Source organism: Arachis hypogaea, chromosome 18 (assembly GCF_003086295.3).
Source record: "Arachis hypogaea cultivar Tifrunner chromosome 18, arahy.Tifrunner.gnm2.J5K5, whole genome shotgun sequence".
NCBI classification, from domain to species: domain Eukaryota; kingdom Viridiplantae; phylum Streptophyta; class Magnoliopsida; order Fabales; family Fabaceae; genus Arachis; species Arachis hypogaea.
The window spans coordinates 50,934,694-50,952,784 of NC_092053.1; the positions used below are offsets into that span (position 1 = coordinate 50,934,694).

General features: G+C 38.5%; 1 non-coding gene across 1 annotated transcript; it reads right to left on the reverse strand.

The window, feature by feature from the left end:
* Positions 1 to 1,235: 1,235 nt before the first annotated feature.
* On the reverse strand, positions 1,236 to 1,343 carry LOC112773363 (small nucleolar RNA R71). The gene has a single exon (XR_003187917.1). It is a non-coding gene; the product is annotated as a small nucleolar RNA R71 (small nucleolar RNA).
* Between the last annotated feature and the right edge of the window lie 16,748 nt (positions 1,344 to 18,091).

Sequence of the window (18,091 nt, forward strand, 5' to 3'; positions counted from 1 at the left end):
GTTTTGATTCAAAAATTTCAAGTTTGTTACTTACTTGTTAAGAAAGATTCAAACTTTAAGTTCTAGAATCATATCTTGTGATTTCTTGTGAATCAAGTCATTAATTGTGATTTTAAAAAATCAAATATTTTTCAAAACTATTTTCAATCATATCTCTTCAAAAATATCTTTTTTATCTTATCTTTTTCAAAATCATATCTTTTTAATCATAGCTTTTCATATCATATCTTTTTCAACTATCTTTTCTAACTTCTTAACTTCTTATCTTTTCAAAATTGATTTTCAAAATTTGTTTCAACTAACTAATTGACTTTTTGGTTATTTCTCATCTTGTTCAAAACTACCTAACTAACTCTCTCTCTCTAATTTTTGAAAATATCTTCCCTCTTTTTCAAAATTCCTTCTTAATTAACTAATTATTTTAATTTTTGATTTTAATTTTCAAAAATTACTAACCTTTTTCAAATACTATTTTCGAAAATCACTAACTCTTTTTCAAAAATTATTTTCGAAAATCCTCTTTCTCTCTCATCTCCTTCTATTTATTTATTCATCTACTAACATCTCTCCCCCACTCACCAAAAATCCGAACCCTCTCTCTCTGAGTTCAGATTTTCTCTTCTTTTCTTCTACTCACATAAGGGAACCTCTATACTTGGGCAAAAAGGATCTCTATTATTATTATTTTTCTGTTCCCTCTTTTTCATATGAGCAGGAGCAAGGACAAGAACATTCTTGTTGAAGCAGACCCTGAACCTGAAAGGACTCTGAAAAGGAAACTAAGAGAAGCTAAAATACAATCCAGAGATAACCTTACAGAAATTTTCGAACAGGAAGAGGAGATGGCAGCCGAAAATAATAATACAAGGAGGATGCTTGGTGACTTTACTGCACCTAATTCCAATTTACATGGAAGAAGCATCTCCATCCCTACCATTGGAGCAAACAATTTTGAGCTTAAACCTCAATTAGTTTCTCTGATGCAACAAAACTGCAAGTTTCATGGACTTCCATCTGAAGATCCCTTTCAGTTCTTAACTAAATTCTTGCAGATCTGTGATACTGTTAAGATCAATGGAGTAGATCCTACAGTCTACAAGCTCATGCTTTTCCCATTTGCTATAAGAGACAGAGCTAGAGTGTGGTTGGACTCTCAACCCAAAGATAGCCTAAACTCTTGGGATAAGCTGGTCATGGCTTTCTTAGCCAAGTTCTTTACTCCTCAAAAGCTGAGCAAGCTTAGAGTGGATGTTCAAACCTTTAGACAGAAAGAAGGTGAATCCCTCTATGAAGCTTGGGAGAGATACAAGCAACTGACCAAAAAGTGTCCTTCTGACATGCTTTCAGAATGGACCATCCGGGATATATTCTATGATGGTCTGTCTGAATTAGCTAAGATGTCATTGGATACTTCTGCAGGTGGATCCATTCACCTAAAGAAAACATCTGCAGAAGCTCAAGAACTCATTGACATGGTTGCTAATAACCAGTTCATGTACACTTCTGAGAGGAATCCTGTGAGTAATGGGACGCCTCAGAAGAAGGGAGTTCTTGAAATTGATACTCTGAATGCCATATTGGCTCAGAATAAAATATTGACTCAACAAGTCAATATGATTTCTCAGAGTCTGAATGGAATGCAAGCTGCATCCAACAGTACTCAAGAGGCATCTTCTGAAGAAGAAGCTTATGATGCTGAAAACCCTGCAATAGCAGAGGTGAATTATATGGGTGAACCATATGGAAACACCTATAATCCCTCATGGAGAAATCACCCAAATCTCTCATGGAAGGATCAAAAGCCTCAACAAGGCTTTAATAATGGTGGAAGAAATAGGTTTAGCAATAGCAAACCTTTTCCATCATCCACTCAGCAACAGACAGAGAATTCTGAGCAGAATCCATCTAGCTTAGCAAATTTAGTCTCTGATCTATCTAAGGCCACTGTGAGTTTCATGAATGAAACAAGGTCCTCCATTAGAAATTTGGAAGCACAAGTGGGCCAGCTGAGTAAAAGAATCACTGAAACCCCTTCTAGTACTCTCCCAAGCAATACAGAAGAGAATCCAAAAGGAGAGCGCAAGGCCATTGAATTGACCATCATGGCCGAACCCACAAGAGAGGAGAAGGACGTGAATCCCAAGGAGGAAGGCCTCCTGGGACGTCCAGTGATCAATAAGGAGTTTCCCTCTGAGGAACCAAAGGAATCTAAGACTCATCTAGAGACCATAGAGATTCCATTGAACCTCCTTATGCCATTCATGAGTTCTGATGAATATTCTTCTTCTGAAGAGAATGAGGATGTCACTGACGAACTAGTTGCCAAGTTTCTTGGTGCAATCATGAAGCTGAATGCCAATTTATTTGGTAATGAGACTTGGGGAGATGAACCTCCCCTGTTCACCAATGAACTAAATGCATTGGATCAACTGAGATTGCCTCAGAAGAAACAGGATCCTGGAAAGTTCCTGATACCTTGTACCATAGGCACCATGAACTTTGAGAAGGCTCTATGTGACCTGGGGTTAGGAATAAACCTCATGCCACTCTCTGTAATGGAGAAACTGGGAATCTTTGAGGTACAAGCTGCTAAAATCTCATTAGAGATGGCAGACAATTCCAGAAAATAGGCTTATGCACAAGTAGAGGACATATTAGTAAAGGTTGAAGGCCTTTACATCCCTGCTGATTTCATAATCCTAGATACTGGGAAGGATGAGGATGAATCCATCATCCTTGGAAGACCCTTCCTAGCCACAGCAAGAGCTGTGATTCATGTTAACAGAGGTGAACTAGTCTTTCAATTGAATGAGGACTCCCTTGAGTTTAAAACTCAAGGACATCATTCTGTAAACATGGAAAAGAGGCACAGTAAGCTTCTCTCAAAACAGAGTCAACCAGAGCCCCCACAGTCAAACTCTAAGTTTGGTGTTGAACTCCCATATCCAACTCTAAGTTTGGTGTTGGGAAGTCTCAACAATGCTCTGAACATCTGTGAGGCTCCATGAGAGCCCACTGTCAAGCTATTGACATTAAAGAAGCGCTTGTTGGGAGGCAACCCAATTTTTATTTATCTAATTTTATTTTTATTTTTGTTGTTCTTTCATGTTTTATTAGGTTCATGATCATGTGGAGTCACAAAATAAATAGAAAAATTAAAAACAGAATCAAAAACATCAGAAGAAAAATCACACCGTGGAGGAGGAGTTCACTGGCGTTCAAACGCCAGTAAGGAGCATCTGTCTGGCGTTCAACGCCAGAACAGAGCATGGATCTGGCGTTGAACGCCAGAAACAAGCAGCATCCTAGCGTTCAGACGCCAGAAATGCACACTGAGGAAGAGCTGGCGCTGAACGCCAGAAACAAGCATCTGGGCGCTAAACGCCCAGAACAAGCATCAATTCGGCGTTTAAATGCCAGAATTGCCTGCAATGGCATTTTACATGCCTAATGGGTGCAGGGATGCAAATTCTTGACACCTCAGGATCTGTGGACCCCACAGGATCAACTCAGCATCTAAGGGCCCCACAAGATCCCCACCTACCACCACTCACTCTCTTCCCTCTTCTCAATGTTCATCCTCTCTTTCCAATAAACACTCTTCCCCAAAACTATTCACCAATCACCTCAATCTCTCTTCCCTATCACCACTTCACCACTCACATCCATCCACTCTTCCCCATAAACCTACCTCATAAACCCCACCTACCTTCAAAATTTAAAATCAATTTCCCACCCAAAACCCACCCTTATGGCCGAACCTTACCCCCCTCCCTTCCCTATATAAAGCCCTCCATTCTTCCTCATTTTCACACAACACACCCCTCTCTTCTCTTCTTGGCCGAATACACCTCTCCCCCCTTTCCTCCATATTTTCTTCTTCTTCTTCATCTATTCTTTCTTCTCTTGCTCGAGGGCGAGCAATATTCTAAGTTTGGTGTGGTAAAAGCATAAGCTTTTTGTTTTTCCATTACCATTGATGGCACCCAAGACCGGAGAATCCTCTAGAAAAGGAAAAGGGAAGACAAAAGCTTTCACCTCTGAGTCATGGGAGATGGAAAGATTCATCTCCAAAGATCATCAAGACCACTTCTATGATGTTGTGGCCAAGAAGAAGGTGATCCCCGAGGTCCCTTTCAAGCTCAAGTGAAATGAGTATCCAGAGATTCGACATAAAATCCAAAGAAGAGGTTGGGAAGTTCTAACAAACCCCATCCAACAAGTCGGCATCCTAATGGTTCAAGAGTTCTATGCCAATGCATGGATCACTAAGAACCATGATCAAAGTAAGAACCCGAATCCAACGAATTATATTACAATGGTTCGGGGGAAATACTTAGATTTTAGTCCGGAAAATGTGAGGTTGGCGTTCAACTTGCCTATGATGCAAGGAGATGCACGCTCATACACTAGAAGGGTCAACTTTAATCAAAGGTTGGACCAAGTCTTCATCGACATATATGTGGAAGGAGCTCAATGGAAGATTGACTCCAAAGGTAAACCAGTTCAATTACGAAGACTGGACCTCAAGCCTGTAGCTATAGGATGGTTGGAGTTCATCCAACGCTCCATCATCCCCACTAGCAACCGATCTGAAGTTACTGTGGATCGGGCCATCATGATCCATAGCATCATGATTGGAGAGGAAGTAGAAGTTCATGAAGTCATCTCCCTTGAACTCTACAAAATAGCCAAAAAGCCCTCTCCTTGGGGCAAGGCTAGCTTTTCCTCATCTTATTTGCCATCTATGTTACTCAGTTGGAGCTTCCATAGAAGGAGACATTCCCATTGAGGAAGAGAAGCCCATCACTAAGAAAAGGATGGAATAAGCAAGAGAGCCCATTCATGGATCTCAAGAGACGCATGAAGCTCATCACCATGAGATCCCGGAGATGCCTCAAATGCATTTTCCTCCACAAAACTATTGGGAGCAAATCAACACTTCCCTAGGAGAATTAAGTTCCAACATAGAACAACTAAGGGTGGAACATCAAGAGTACTCCATCATCCTTCATGAAATTAGAGAAGATCAAAAAGCAATGAGGGAGGAGCAACAAAGACAAGGAAGAGACATAGAAGAGCTCAAGGACATCATTGGTTCCTCAAGAAGGAAACGCCACCATCACTAAGGTGGACTCATTCCTTGTTCTTAAATTCTCTGTTTTTCGTTTTCTTTATGTTAAGTGCTTATCTATGTTTGTGTCTCCATTACATGATCATTAGTATTTAGTAACTTTGTCTTAAAGTTATGAATGTCCTATGAATCCATCACCTCTCTTAAATGAAAAATGTTTTAATTCAAAAGAACAAGAAGTACATGAGTTTCGAATTTATCCTTGAACTTAGTTTAATTATTTAGATGTGGTGACAATATTTTTTGTTTTCTGAATGAATGCTTGAACAGTGCATATGTCTATTGAAGTTGTTGTTTAAGAATGTTAAATATGTTGGCTCTTGAAAGAATGATGACAAGGAGACATGTTATTTGATAATCTGAAAAATCATAAAAATGATTCTTGAAGCAAGAAAAAGCAGTAAAGAACAAAGCTTGCAGAAAAAAAAAATAGAAAAAATAGAAAAAAAGAGAGAAAAAGCAAGCAGAAAAAGCCAAAGCTCTTAAAACCAAAAGGCAAGAGCAAAAAGCCAATAGCCCTTAAAACCAAAAGGCAATGGTAATAAAAAGGATCCCAAGACTTTGAGCATCAGTGGATAGGAGGGCCTAAAGGAATAAAATCCTGGCCTAAGCGGCTAAACCAAGCTGTCCCTAACCATGTGCTTGTGGCGTGAAGGTGTCAAGTGAAAACTTGATACTGAGTGGTTAAAGTCAAGGTCCAAAGCAAAAAAATAGAGTGTGCTTAAGAACCCTGGACACCTCTAATTAGGAACTTTAGCAAAGCTGAGTCACAATCTGAAAAGGTTCACCCAATTATGTGTCTGTGGCATTTATGTATCTGGTGGTAATACTGGAAAATAAAGTGCTTAGGGCCACGGCCAAGACTCATAAAGTAGCTGTGTTCAAGAATCATCATACTGAACTAGGAGAATTAATAACACTATCTGAACTCTGAGTTCCTATAGATGCCAATCATTCTAAACCTCAATGGATAAAGTGAGATGCCAAAACTATTCAAGAGGCAAAAAGCTACAAATCCCGCTCATTTGATTGGAGCTATGTTTCATTGATAGTTTAGAATTTATAGTATATTCTCTTCTTTTTATCCTATTTAATTTTCAGTTGCTTGGGGACAAGTAACAATTTAAGTTTGGTGTTGTGATGAGCGGATAATTTATACGCTTTTTGGCATTATTTTTAGTATATTATTAGTAGAATCTAGTTACTTTTAGGGATGTTTTTATTAGTTTTTATGTTAAATTTACATTTCTGGACTTTACTATGAGTTTGTGTATTTTTCTGTTATTTCAGGTATTTTCTGGCTGAAATTGAGGGACTTGAGCAAAAATCAGATTCAGAGGTTGAAGAAGGACTGCTGATGCTGTTGGATTCTGACCTCCCTGCAATCAAAGTGGATTTTCTGGAGCTACAGAACTCAAAATGGCGCGCTTCGAATTGCGTTGGAAAGTAGACATCCAGGGCTTTCCAGCAATATATAATAGTCTATACTTTGGCCGAGTTTAAATGATACAAAAGGGCGTTGAACTCCAGTTCTACGCTGCAGTCTGGAGTTAAACGCCAGAAACACGTCACGAACCAGAGTTGAACGCCAAAAACACGTTACAACTTGGCGTTCAACTCCAAAAGAAGCCTCTGCACGTGGAAAGCTAAAGCTCAGCCCAAGCACACACCAAGTGGGCCCTGGAAGTGGATTTATGCATCAATTACTTACTTCTGTAAATCCTAGTAGCTAGTTTAGTATAAATAGGACTTTTTACTATTGTATTAGACATCCTGGATTGTATTTTTGATCCTGTGATCACGTTTTGGGGGCTGGCCTCTCGGCCATGCCTGAACCTTTCACTTATGTATTTTCAACGGTAGAGTTTCTACACTCCATAGATTAAGGTGTGGAGCTCTGTTGTTCCTCATGATTTAATGCAAAGTACTACTGTTTTCTATTCAATTCAACTTATTCCGCTTCTAAGATATCCATTCGCACCCAAGAACATGATGAATGTGATGATTATGTGACGCTCATCATCATTCTCACTTATGAACGCGTGCCTGACAAACACTTCCATTCTACATGCAAACAAACTAGAATGAATATCTCTTGGATATCTAATACAGGGGACCGAGTCCGAGTTATTAGAATCCTCGTGGTATAAGTTAGAACCCATGGATGGCCATTCCTGAGATCTGGAAAGTCTAATCCTTGTCTGTGGTATTCCGAGTAGGATCTGGGAAGGGATGGCTATGACGAACTTCAAACTTGCGAGTGCTGGGCGTAGTAACAGACGCAAAAGGATAGTAAATCCTATTCCAGTATGATCGAGAACCTCCAGATGATTAGCCATGCCGTGACAAAGCATTTGGACCATTTTCACAGAGAGGATGGAATGTAGCCATTGACAACGGTGATGCCCTTACATAAAGCTTGCCATGGAAAGGAGTAGGAAGGATTGGATGAAGACAGCAGGAAAGCAGAGGTTCAGAGGAACGAAAGCATCTCTATACACTTATCTGAAATTCTCACCAATGAATTACATAAGTATTTCTATCTTTATTTTCTGTTTATTTATTATTATTATTCGAAAACTCCATAACCATTTGATATCCGCCTGACTGAGATTTACAAGGTGACCATAGCTTGCTTCATACCAACAATCTCTGTGGGATCGACCCTTACTCACGTAAGGTTTTATTACTTGGATGACCCAGTGCACTTGCTGGTTAGTTGTGCGATGTTGTGAAGTTATGTCTGGACCATGGTATTGTGCACCAATTATTGGCGCCATTGCCAGGGAGAGAACGAACAACAAATTTTACAACCTCAGAGTAACAATTTCGCATGTATCAACAATCAAAGATGGAACCTAGACAACTCATCTTCTCAATACCACAACAACAACCAACCTTCTTCCTAATACCACAACAATACCTACCAAGCTAACAACCATAGATACCAAACGCCTCACCAAAGACAAAAACCCAATCAACCTTCTTCTTCTCCCACAAACCTAGGTGATGACTCTCACCGTGCACTCTACCAAGAACAAGAGAGACCTAGGGCTATGATAGAGAAAAATGAAGAGAACACTAAGAATCTCAACGCACAAGTTGGCACTATGAGTGCTCAAATATCCTTCATAGCCGAGATTCTCTCAAGGTTGTCCCTACCTCCTACCAACAATACCAACACCAACTAAGCCTGTAGCTCATCTAGCCTTCCTTCCCAACCTATTCCAAACCCAAGGGGTAGCATTAATACAATCACCTTGAGAAGTAGTACAATGCTTGAGGAAGTTAAGCCCAAGCCTATCAAGTTGGCAGAGGATGTTCCTAATGTACAAGTTGGTGAAACAATGCAGATAGATGAAGATGAAAAGGAAGAAGAAGTTGCAAAGGAAGAAAAAGAGCAATTGAGGGCCAAGGAACCGAAGAGGAAGAACAACTTAGAGAAAAAAATTCCTATACCTTTTCCTACGATAGCTAAGAAGGCCAAGAAGCATGAGGAGCTTGATCCCAACATAATGCAAATCTTCAAGAATGTAGAGGTAACTATTTCACTCTTTGATGCCATACATCAAGTCCCAAAATATGCTAAATTTCATAAGGATGTGTGCACTCATAAAGAGAAGATTGGTGGGCTAGAGATGAATCTATTAGGTAATTCTGTTTCTCCTGTGATGGATGATTTTCCTAAAAAATATAGTGATCCCGGTCCTTGCTTGGTATCTTGTATGATTGGTGAGATTCAACTTAAGGATTGCATGTGCGACCTAGGGTCATGTGTGACCATTATGCCACTCTCGATTTATGAGAAGTTGAACCTTGCACCGCTGAGGCGAATCGGGGCAAGTTTTGTGCTTGTGGACAAGAGTATAATTTCAGTTGTGGGTATTGCTGAGAATGTATTGGTGAGAATTCATGCCTTAATTTTTGCGGTGGATTTTCATATCCTAGAGACACCTCCCATTGATTCGGATAGGCCATCCTCCATCCTACTTGGGACGCCATTCTTAAAGACATCCCGGTTTAAATTAGATGCATATTTGGGGGATTACTCATTTGAAGTCAAAGGAAAGGTGGTGAAGTTCAAATTGGAGGAGACCATGAGGCAACCTCTAGAGGGGTTCATTCAATTTTTGGTTGTGACATTGTTGAAGATGATGTAATTGAAGAACACTTTGGGAGTGATGGTGAGATAAGTGTTAATAGAAACTTGGGGATAAGAGGAATTAGCAAGGAAAAAGGAAAGGATACACAACTTCCATATTTTCAAGTAAACAAGGCACCCAATCATGGTTCAATTGACAAGTGGAAGCATCTTCCCTTGAAGGACACTCTTACAAAGGGACAAGAAGGATAAGATGGATATCCTTGAGGATGTTCCAAAGAGGTGATCGTGAGCTCATGACCGTCCAACTTAAGAACATTAAAGAAAAGTGTTAGGTGGGAGATACCCCACCTTGGTATGATCCCCTTGTACATAGTTTCTTGCATGTAGTTTTAGAGTCTTTGTTTGATTTTGTGAGTTTGTTTAAGTGTGCTTGATTTTGTTTGATTTTGTCGAGTTTGTTAAAGTCTTCATGAGGATTTCATTGATCTTGGTTTGATTAAATTGGCAATTTTGAAGAAAAATGCTTGATTTTGAGTATTGCATGAAATTCCAAGTGTTTTTGAAGTATCTAGCTTGAATGAATGCCAATATTGTGCTATCATTGTCTTCCTTCATGTTTTTGAAAAAAAAGGGGGGCATTCCACGCGTAAGCGTAGATGACGCGTAAGCGTCAAATTCATTGCCGCAACTCCTGCTACAAAAACCAGAGAGTTGCGTTGGTACTGTGCGAATTTCATGCTCGGAGCACAATTGCTCTCCACGTGTAGGCGTGGACGACGCTCACGTGTCAGTCGCTCTTTATGCCATCCACGCGTGTGCGTCACTAAGGTGTACGCGTCGTATTTACTTCAGCAGCTCCCTATTACCAAAACCAGAGAGTTATACGGGTCCTGTGCAGCCTCTATGCAAAAATCACGACTTGGCCCCGCGCGTACGCGTACCTGACACATACACGTCCCCTTCCATTTCTGCTCTCCACGCGTAGGCATGGACGACACTCACGCGTCACTCTCCTTTTTCATCTTCCACGCATACGCGTGGATGAGGCACACGCGTCACACTGCCGACGTAGCTATAGGGTAGCGCACCCTGCTTCTTTTCTTTCCTTAATTCTTTCCTCTACTCCTTCTTCCTTTCTTCTTCGTTCTCCTTACCACCTCTTCTCCATCCATAACCACCAGCGACCTCAACCACCAGTGACCACCACCTCCAGCGGTCCCACATCTTCTCTCTCCTCTCTTCTTCTCCTTCTTCTTCTCCTATTCTCACTCACACTCAACCTCACTTTCTTCCTCCTTTTAAGGTTTCATTTCTCTTCTTTCTCTTTTGCTTTTTAAAATTTTCCTTTGATTGTTGCATTTAAGTACTCTACTCTCTTTGTTCTTAGTGCATTTTAATTTTGTTATTTGTAGCTCACTTTTGTTTCTTTTCCTTCTTCTTATATTCTTTCATGGGTGTTAATTTCATTTTATATTTTGAGTTGGTGGATTATTTTGCCATTTCTTGGTTTGTTTATGCTATATGGGTATTGCTTTGATGATTGACATTCTATTTTGGGGCATATTTCTCTTGGACTCATCAAACTTGCTTGTTATTTACACTTTACACACCAAGTGTTTGTGAAAAAGGGCCAATGACACTTTAGTTCACTTTTGACCTTTTTCTTTCAACTTAGTGCCTCCTTTTCATAACACTTGCGCACCATGTTCATTGAGCTTCATTTCCATGATTTTTCATCATCAAATGCTCATTAATTTTGGTTTGCTATGCTTTTAGCGTCATGTAAGAATTAGTGGTTCAATGTTCTCTAACCTCACATCTTTCAATTCTATGATTAATTGTCTTGGAGTTAGTTGAGCCAATAGTTTCTTGTGATTCCCACCACCCTTGCATGTGTGTATCATTTTTGTATCGATGCTTGAGTTTACTCCTCTCATGCCTTATACTTGCATGCATCTTTCACTCTTGCATCTAGTGCTAATGAAGTGCCTCCATGATTATCTTGACGTCTTACTTGCATGTAGTAGCTACCATGTTTTTAAGACGCTTTACTCTTTTGAGGCATTTATTCTCACTTGCATTTTCTTACCTCCGGTGTTTATCTCTCTGAGCTTAATATTTCTTCTTCTTCTTTCTTTTCAGGATGGCCATCAGAAAAGGAAAAGAAAAGACCTCTAAGAAGATACCTATGGACGGGGTGTATGTAAAGACACTCGCAAGAGAACAAGCTTCAAAGTCAAGTGCCAATTTCCACCTCCTAAGCGGTTGACAACACATCAACCACATTGATGAGGCAGAGGAAGCCACCCCCACAAGGGAAGTGGACTAAGTCCTACAATTGCAACTAAATAGAAGGATGAGAATCTACATGCGGATATTGCTAACCCATAAGCTCCACCATAAGCTCACTGGTCGCACCAACCCACCTACGGCGGAAACCGACACTCCGGAATCCACTTCGGATCATGGCAAAGAAGTAATTAAGAGGTGAACATGGAGACGTCCTTTTTTCACCATCCTATGGCCATTGCGAGTGACACTCTTGAACCTACTCTGCTCATCATTGATAGCACGGAGCACCGTGCAAATTTTTAAGTGTGGGAAAGTCGTTTACCAACTTCCGTAGGTAACAACCCATCTTTTCAACACCCAAATCTTAATTTTTTTTGTCAATTAAGATAATTTGCATTGCATGGATAGTTTTTACATTTAAGAACTTTTTGCATGGTAGTTGTTTTGTATTTAATCACTTCCTGCTAGGACTACTTGGTTAGGATGATGATTTCTTTTCCAAAAAACTATTTTAGGGTACCATACCAATTTAAAAAATTTTTGTGTTGAACTTGCTTGAAGAAACTAATTTTGGAATATGTTTTTGAGCTAAGAACACACAAGCATGTGAGTTTTGAGCTTAATTGCGTGGTTACATCATATAACCACTTATTTCCATTCTTGTGTGCATTGTTCTCTTTCTATGATTGTAATCTTTGATTTGTTTGATTCTTTATGTCCATTATTTTGTGTACGAATGTATTTATATGATTGAGGTCATTATTTCAATAGCTCACTTACCCAAATAGCCTTATCTTTTATCTACCATTGTTAGCCAATTTTGAGCCTATGTTATATCCCTTTTTTTGTTCTTTAATGTAGCGCATCACTGCCCCTAATTGAAAAATAATAAATGTCCTCTAATTTGGATCTTTGATTAGCTTAGGCTAGTGAGAGTGTGTGTCACTTAAGCGGGAGGGAAGCTTGAAAACATTGGTAGAGGTAAAAGTGTATTTTTGTATTTTTAATAAAAATATTGGGAATTGGGTACACACTCATGTGTTGAATGTTTAAACCATATGCATTAGTACCGTTGTATATAATTCATCAAAAGAAAAAGAGAAAAAAAGAGAAAAAAAAAAGAAAAAATGTGGAAAAATAACTAGAAAAATAAAAAGAAGAAAAATATATAGAAAAAGAAAGCAATAAAAAAGGAACAAAATGCACCAAGGTGAAGCCAATAATAACCAATGCATATGGGTTGTGAATTAAAAGAGAATGCAAGAGTGTGTGAAAAGTGAATAAATGGGTAGCTAAGTTTGTATTTAAATCGTATAGGATGTTATTTGTGTTAGGTGAGAGCTTAGGTTAATCAAGAATTTAAATTTCAAGCTCACTTGACCAAATACAATCCCACCTTGACCCTAGCCCCATTACAATCTAAAGATAAGTCCTCATGATGAATGTATACATGCATTAAATAATTGTTGATTGTTAGATGAAAAACAAATCTTAGAAAGCATGATTAGAAGAGAATTGAGCGAATCAATCCTATAAACTTGAGTGACTAGAGCGGATACACTTACGGTGAGGGTTCGATGCTCAACTCCTTGTTCCCTGCTTTCACAAGCTTTCTTCTTGCAAGTTGTTTACACTCCATTCTGATATTTGAATTGGTAGAGTTCATGAATCATCATATCACCTTGGCCCTATGTATATGTTCTTGGGAGATTGACTTACTCTTAATCAAGTAGATAGAAGCATTGGATAGTGTTACTTGAGTTATTTTCTATTGATAATTGTTAGTGGGTACTTGTGATTTTCAATTAATTTTACAATTTAAATATGTCTTTAGTTAATGCCTACCATGTGTTTGATGAAATGTTTCCTTTGATTATGGAGTAGTTTTCTATACTTTTGGCCTAGGATAAGGGAATTGGGTGACCTTGAGTCATTGGGTCTAATTGATTTGGTGGTTTGAGAACCCTTAGTGGTCAAATTGATACCCATTGACACTAATCTACTACTAAGGCAATTAGTAGTTGGATTGGGACTTATGAGTTAAAATTGATCAAGCTATTTGACATACTTCACTTGTAGAAGTAGACTTAATGGGATTGGTTCCTCATAATTGTCAATATATGGTTATTAGACAAGGATAGTGATCCTAATTCCTATGACTTAGCCAAGAGTCCTTTTTATAATTCATATTTGAACCCAAAAATCCGAATTGCTTGATTCTTGTTATAGTTAGTTTAGTTGTATACTTAGTTCTAGAGTAGAAGTAGATTTATATGTTACCTTGTTAGATTACATTTACTTATACCTTGCCTTAATTGCTTCGATTTAGTTTCTTTTGTAACACCCTAATTACCCTAAGCCTTACCTCTAGCCGTAAAGCAAAGGTTAATCAAAGGTTATGACAATTCTAAGGCTTGTACATATTTATATAGAAGGAAATAATATATTCTATAAGCCCGATAAAGGATTAAGCTCAAAGACAGAAATACGAAAGCGCGAAACGTTCACACAAAGCTAACGTACAAGATACAAGATATAGATGCAAGAGAATAGAACATATATAGATATAAGAATATAATAATCATAGGGGACTAGCCGCAGCTTGCACAGTTTAAGCCGACTAGTTAAGACCAGAGAAATACAGAGTTTTGGAATTTAAAACAGCTTATACAACTTATTTCTCAAGTAGGCCTCTAAGGCCATAAAAATAAATATACAAAGAGATGTGAGAGTAACTACAAAAGGTAAAACAGAAATGAACCAAGGAGGAACCATACTCCACTCTGTCATCATATCCGCAATCTCACCGAAGTGGATTTGTAACCTGCATATGAAAAACAACAACAACATATGATATGAGAACCGGAGGTTCTCAGTATGGTAACAGTGCCCAATAATGTAAGATGTAAGGCTTCGGGATGCCAAAGGCAATCCTAGAACTTCACATCAAACTGATATTCAAGCCTAGAACAATTATAATTAACGTAAACCTTAAACAATAAACAGGGTTTTCTAAACTTAAAGGATTTTAACTAATACTAATCATACTGTTGTATCCCACAACCTTCGCCAACCTAACCTCCGTGCGATCCCATCACCACCACCTACCTAACCTCCTCAGCACCAGAAAAACACAAGATAAATGCAAGCAAGTAAAACACAGATAGTATTCATTTACAGCAAGTAATTCAAGAAGCAAGTAGGCATGTTATACAATTAGGCAAGATCAAGTAAACAAAGCAAGCAAGCATATAGAAGATTCATATGATGAATGTCTATCCTATTGGCTGTGATATCATATGTCGGTTGTAATGCCAAACCCAACAGAAAATCCGGTCGACAACTCCCGGATTAATCTCCCTATTGCGCATAAGGAGGAATAACTCCGAGGGATGAGTGCCTTACAACCTTCTCCTTTCAGAGGGAAACATTCCGAGGGAGCGTGTCCTACCACCTTCCTCTGGTTGTCGCATGATTCCGTGGGTTAGTGCCCTACCACCTTGCAATCAGAGAGACATCGCATTTTCAGGAGGAATAATTCCGAGGGATGAGTGCCCTACCACCTTCTCCTTTTTAGAGGGAAACATTCCGTGGGAGCATGCCCTACCACCTTCCTCTGGTTGTGAAAAATATGAGTGAGAAGCTCAGCTTTAACTCTCACATCTGCACGTTGGCGGGAGACTGCTACAGCCCCTACGACGGATAACAAAACATATCATAATCACAATTTTAATCTCAAGGGCCAGTGCTCATGGCACCCTTCCACCCATACTCATTCCATTAACCATAATCATTACTTTCCAAGTTCTCAACTCATCACAATTCATCACCAATATCATAAATATTCCATTTTGAACTCATTGGTTCATCAGTTTGCTCATCTCATTATCGGTAATCACCAAGTTCACTACTCTTCCTTTTCTCTTAACCAAACTCATCCTCAATACACCAGAATCCTAAACCTCCGTTCGCTAACTTTTCAAAGTAACACCAAATAAATTCTCCTAAGGCCTTTGCCATGTTCCAATGCCCCAAAAATAAGCCCAAGAGTCTTTAAATGGTGTCATAGAAGTATACAATCTTGTTGGGAAAGTGAATAGTTTAAAAACAAAGTTTAAGTTATAAAAAGGACTTGTGCGTACATACAGGGGTGTGCATGCGCACGCCCAGTAGATTTTTAAGATGTGTGCATACACATAGAGGTGTGCGTACACACAGGCATTGACCTTCCCAACTTGTGCGTGCGCACAGGTTGTAAAACCTCATTGGGTATGTGCGCGCACAAATTGTGCTAGCGCTCTCAACAGGAAGCCTTTCCCTGCCTATGCGTACGCATAGGGCTGTGCGTGCACACTGGTTTAAATTTACACAGGGGTGTGCATGCGCACATACCAAAAATCACAAAATTCTGCAACCTTGCAGAATTTCAGATTTTGACACCAAACTTTGAATGATCATAATTTCCTCTACAAAAATTCAAATTTTACAAACTTTATATCAATTTTAAGACTTTTCAATGAACTTTAATTCTAAACAAGTTTCAACAAATTTTTAAAACTGAGGCATAAGTTATGACTCATCAAAATTTACTAAAAACCAGTTTTTACCAAAAACCTCAAAACCTCAATTTCACCAAAACTCACAATTCAAAACCAAACTAATCATAACCCAAAAAATACTAAAAAAACATCAAAGTCTATACCATTTCTCTCCCAATTCAATCATCCATAATATCCCAATTACATCATTCAACACCATAAAAATCCTTTGTCATTAACATCCAAAACCATCATAATCATTCATAATCATCATCAATCAACATCAACATCAACCACTACAATTCCTCATATTACTCTCATAAAACTCACATCTTCAAACCATAGTTATCAAAATCAACATTCATATTACCAATATCAACATACACACTCACCCACAGCAATCAACATCATAATTCATCATTAACACCAATACTTCTCAACAATCACCCACAAATATCAATTATTCATCATTACTCATTAACCATATCAACCACCCTTATCAACAATAATAGTCCACAATATTTATAATCCACTTTTTCAACACCAACAACCACCAACATATAATATTACTCCCCAACCATATCCACTCCATACACGGTTATATCAATCACTAAATCACAATTCACTTTCAATTAACATATACATTCAATTCAATCCTATCTTAAGGTCAACTAGCTTAAGTTTCCAGAAACATTATAGATTACATAAAGGAAACCGAAACGATACCTTGGCCGATTCCCAATATGCACAAAACACTACTTGAGTCCAAACAAGCTTCCAAGACTCACCAACAAGCCACCAAAGCTCAACTAATATAATATATATGTGAAAATCAAAATCTAGAAACCCAAACATACAACACCACAAGGGTTTATGAGCAACTTATCTTGTCTAAAGAGGATTGGGGCAATTTCCAACAATTATCCGCTACTAAATATCACCTAAACAACCAAAACCACAAAACTTGCTCAAAAACCAAACCAAAAAATGCACAGAAAACTAGGGCTGGAAACTGGGAAGTGAGATGCAATTTCTTACCAGGTTTTCTTAAATAGAAACGTAGAGCTCGACAAGATCTTCGTGTGGCCATAAACGGCACGTCAATTGGAGTTCCGTAGCTCAAGTTATGGCTCCCAGAAATGGAGGATGAATAGTGTTCCCATGGTTTCTCTTCTCTCTTCTCTCATAACCGAACTCCCTCTCTCTCTCTTTAATAAAAATGAGCTGAAAGTTCATTAAAGGAGGCATATATAAGTTGGACTTGGGCTCAACTTGGACCCGGTCCAACCCGTTAGCGGTTTTAGCCCGTTTGGCCCACTATGGACCAAAATCTTTAAGATTAGTGCCCGATTTTTAATTATAAATTATTTTTATCCTTTCAAAATAATAAATCAATTTTCAAAATCTTATTTTTCAAAATACGCAGTACTGGACAGAATAGAGCCGGCACTGCCAGCTTAAGTGCCAGTACGCATTTTTACAAAAACTTTTCAAAAAAGATACATTTTCCAACTCAGAAAAATTCACTAAAATCAAATTTCACCTTTCTATTTTCAAATTTAAACTTCTAAATTTTGAATCTATTCCAGACACTAAAATTATTTTATTAAAACAGTTTTACCTGAAAAATTCCGGTTCTTACATCTTGCACTTAATATTCTTGCATGCTAAGCTTTAGTAGTTTAAATTCTTGTTTATGAATCTCAACCCCGGAATTCTAACCAATATTGATGCATATGTTTGCCCATTCTCTTGAGGACGACCTGAGACTAATACTCTCAGTTTCTTTTTATTGGGATTGAACTTGTGACAATCATATCAAAATTTGATCAAAATAGTTATTTGTTGGTCTAGGACTATACTGTGACATGATTTTCTATTGAGAAATTCTAGACGAACAATAATCTTCACTATCAAATTTTTGGCGCCGTTGTCGGGGAATGGTTGCAATGTGTGCTTTGATATTAGTTATGTGAATATTGTAGATAGTTTACTTGCTTTCATTAGTTTGCTTTTAGTTTA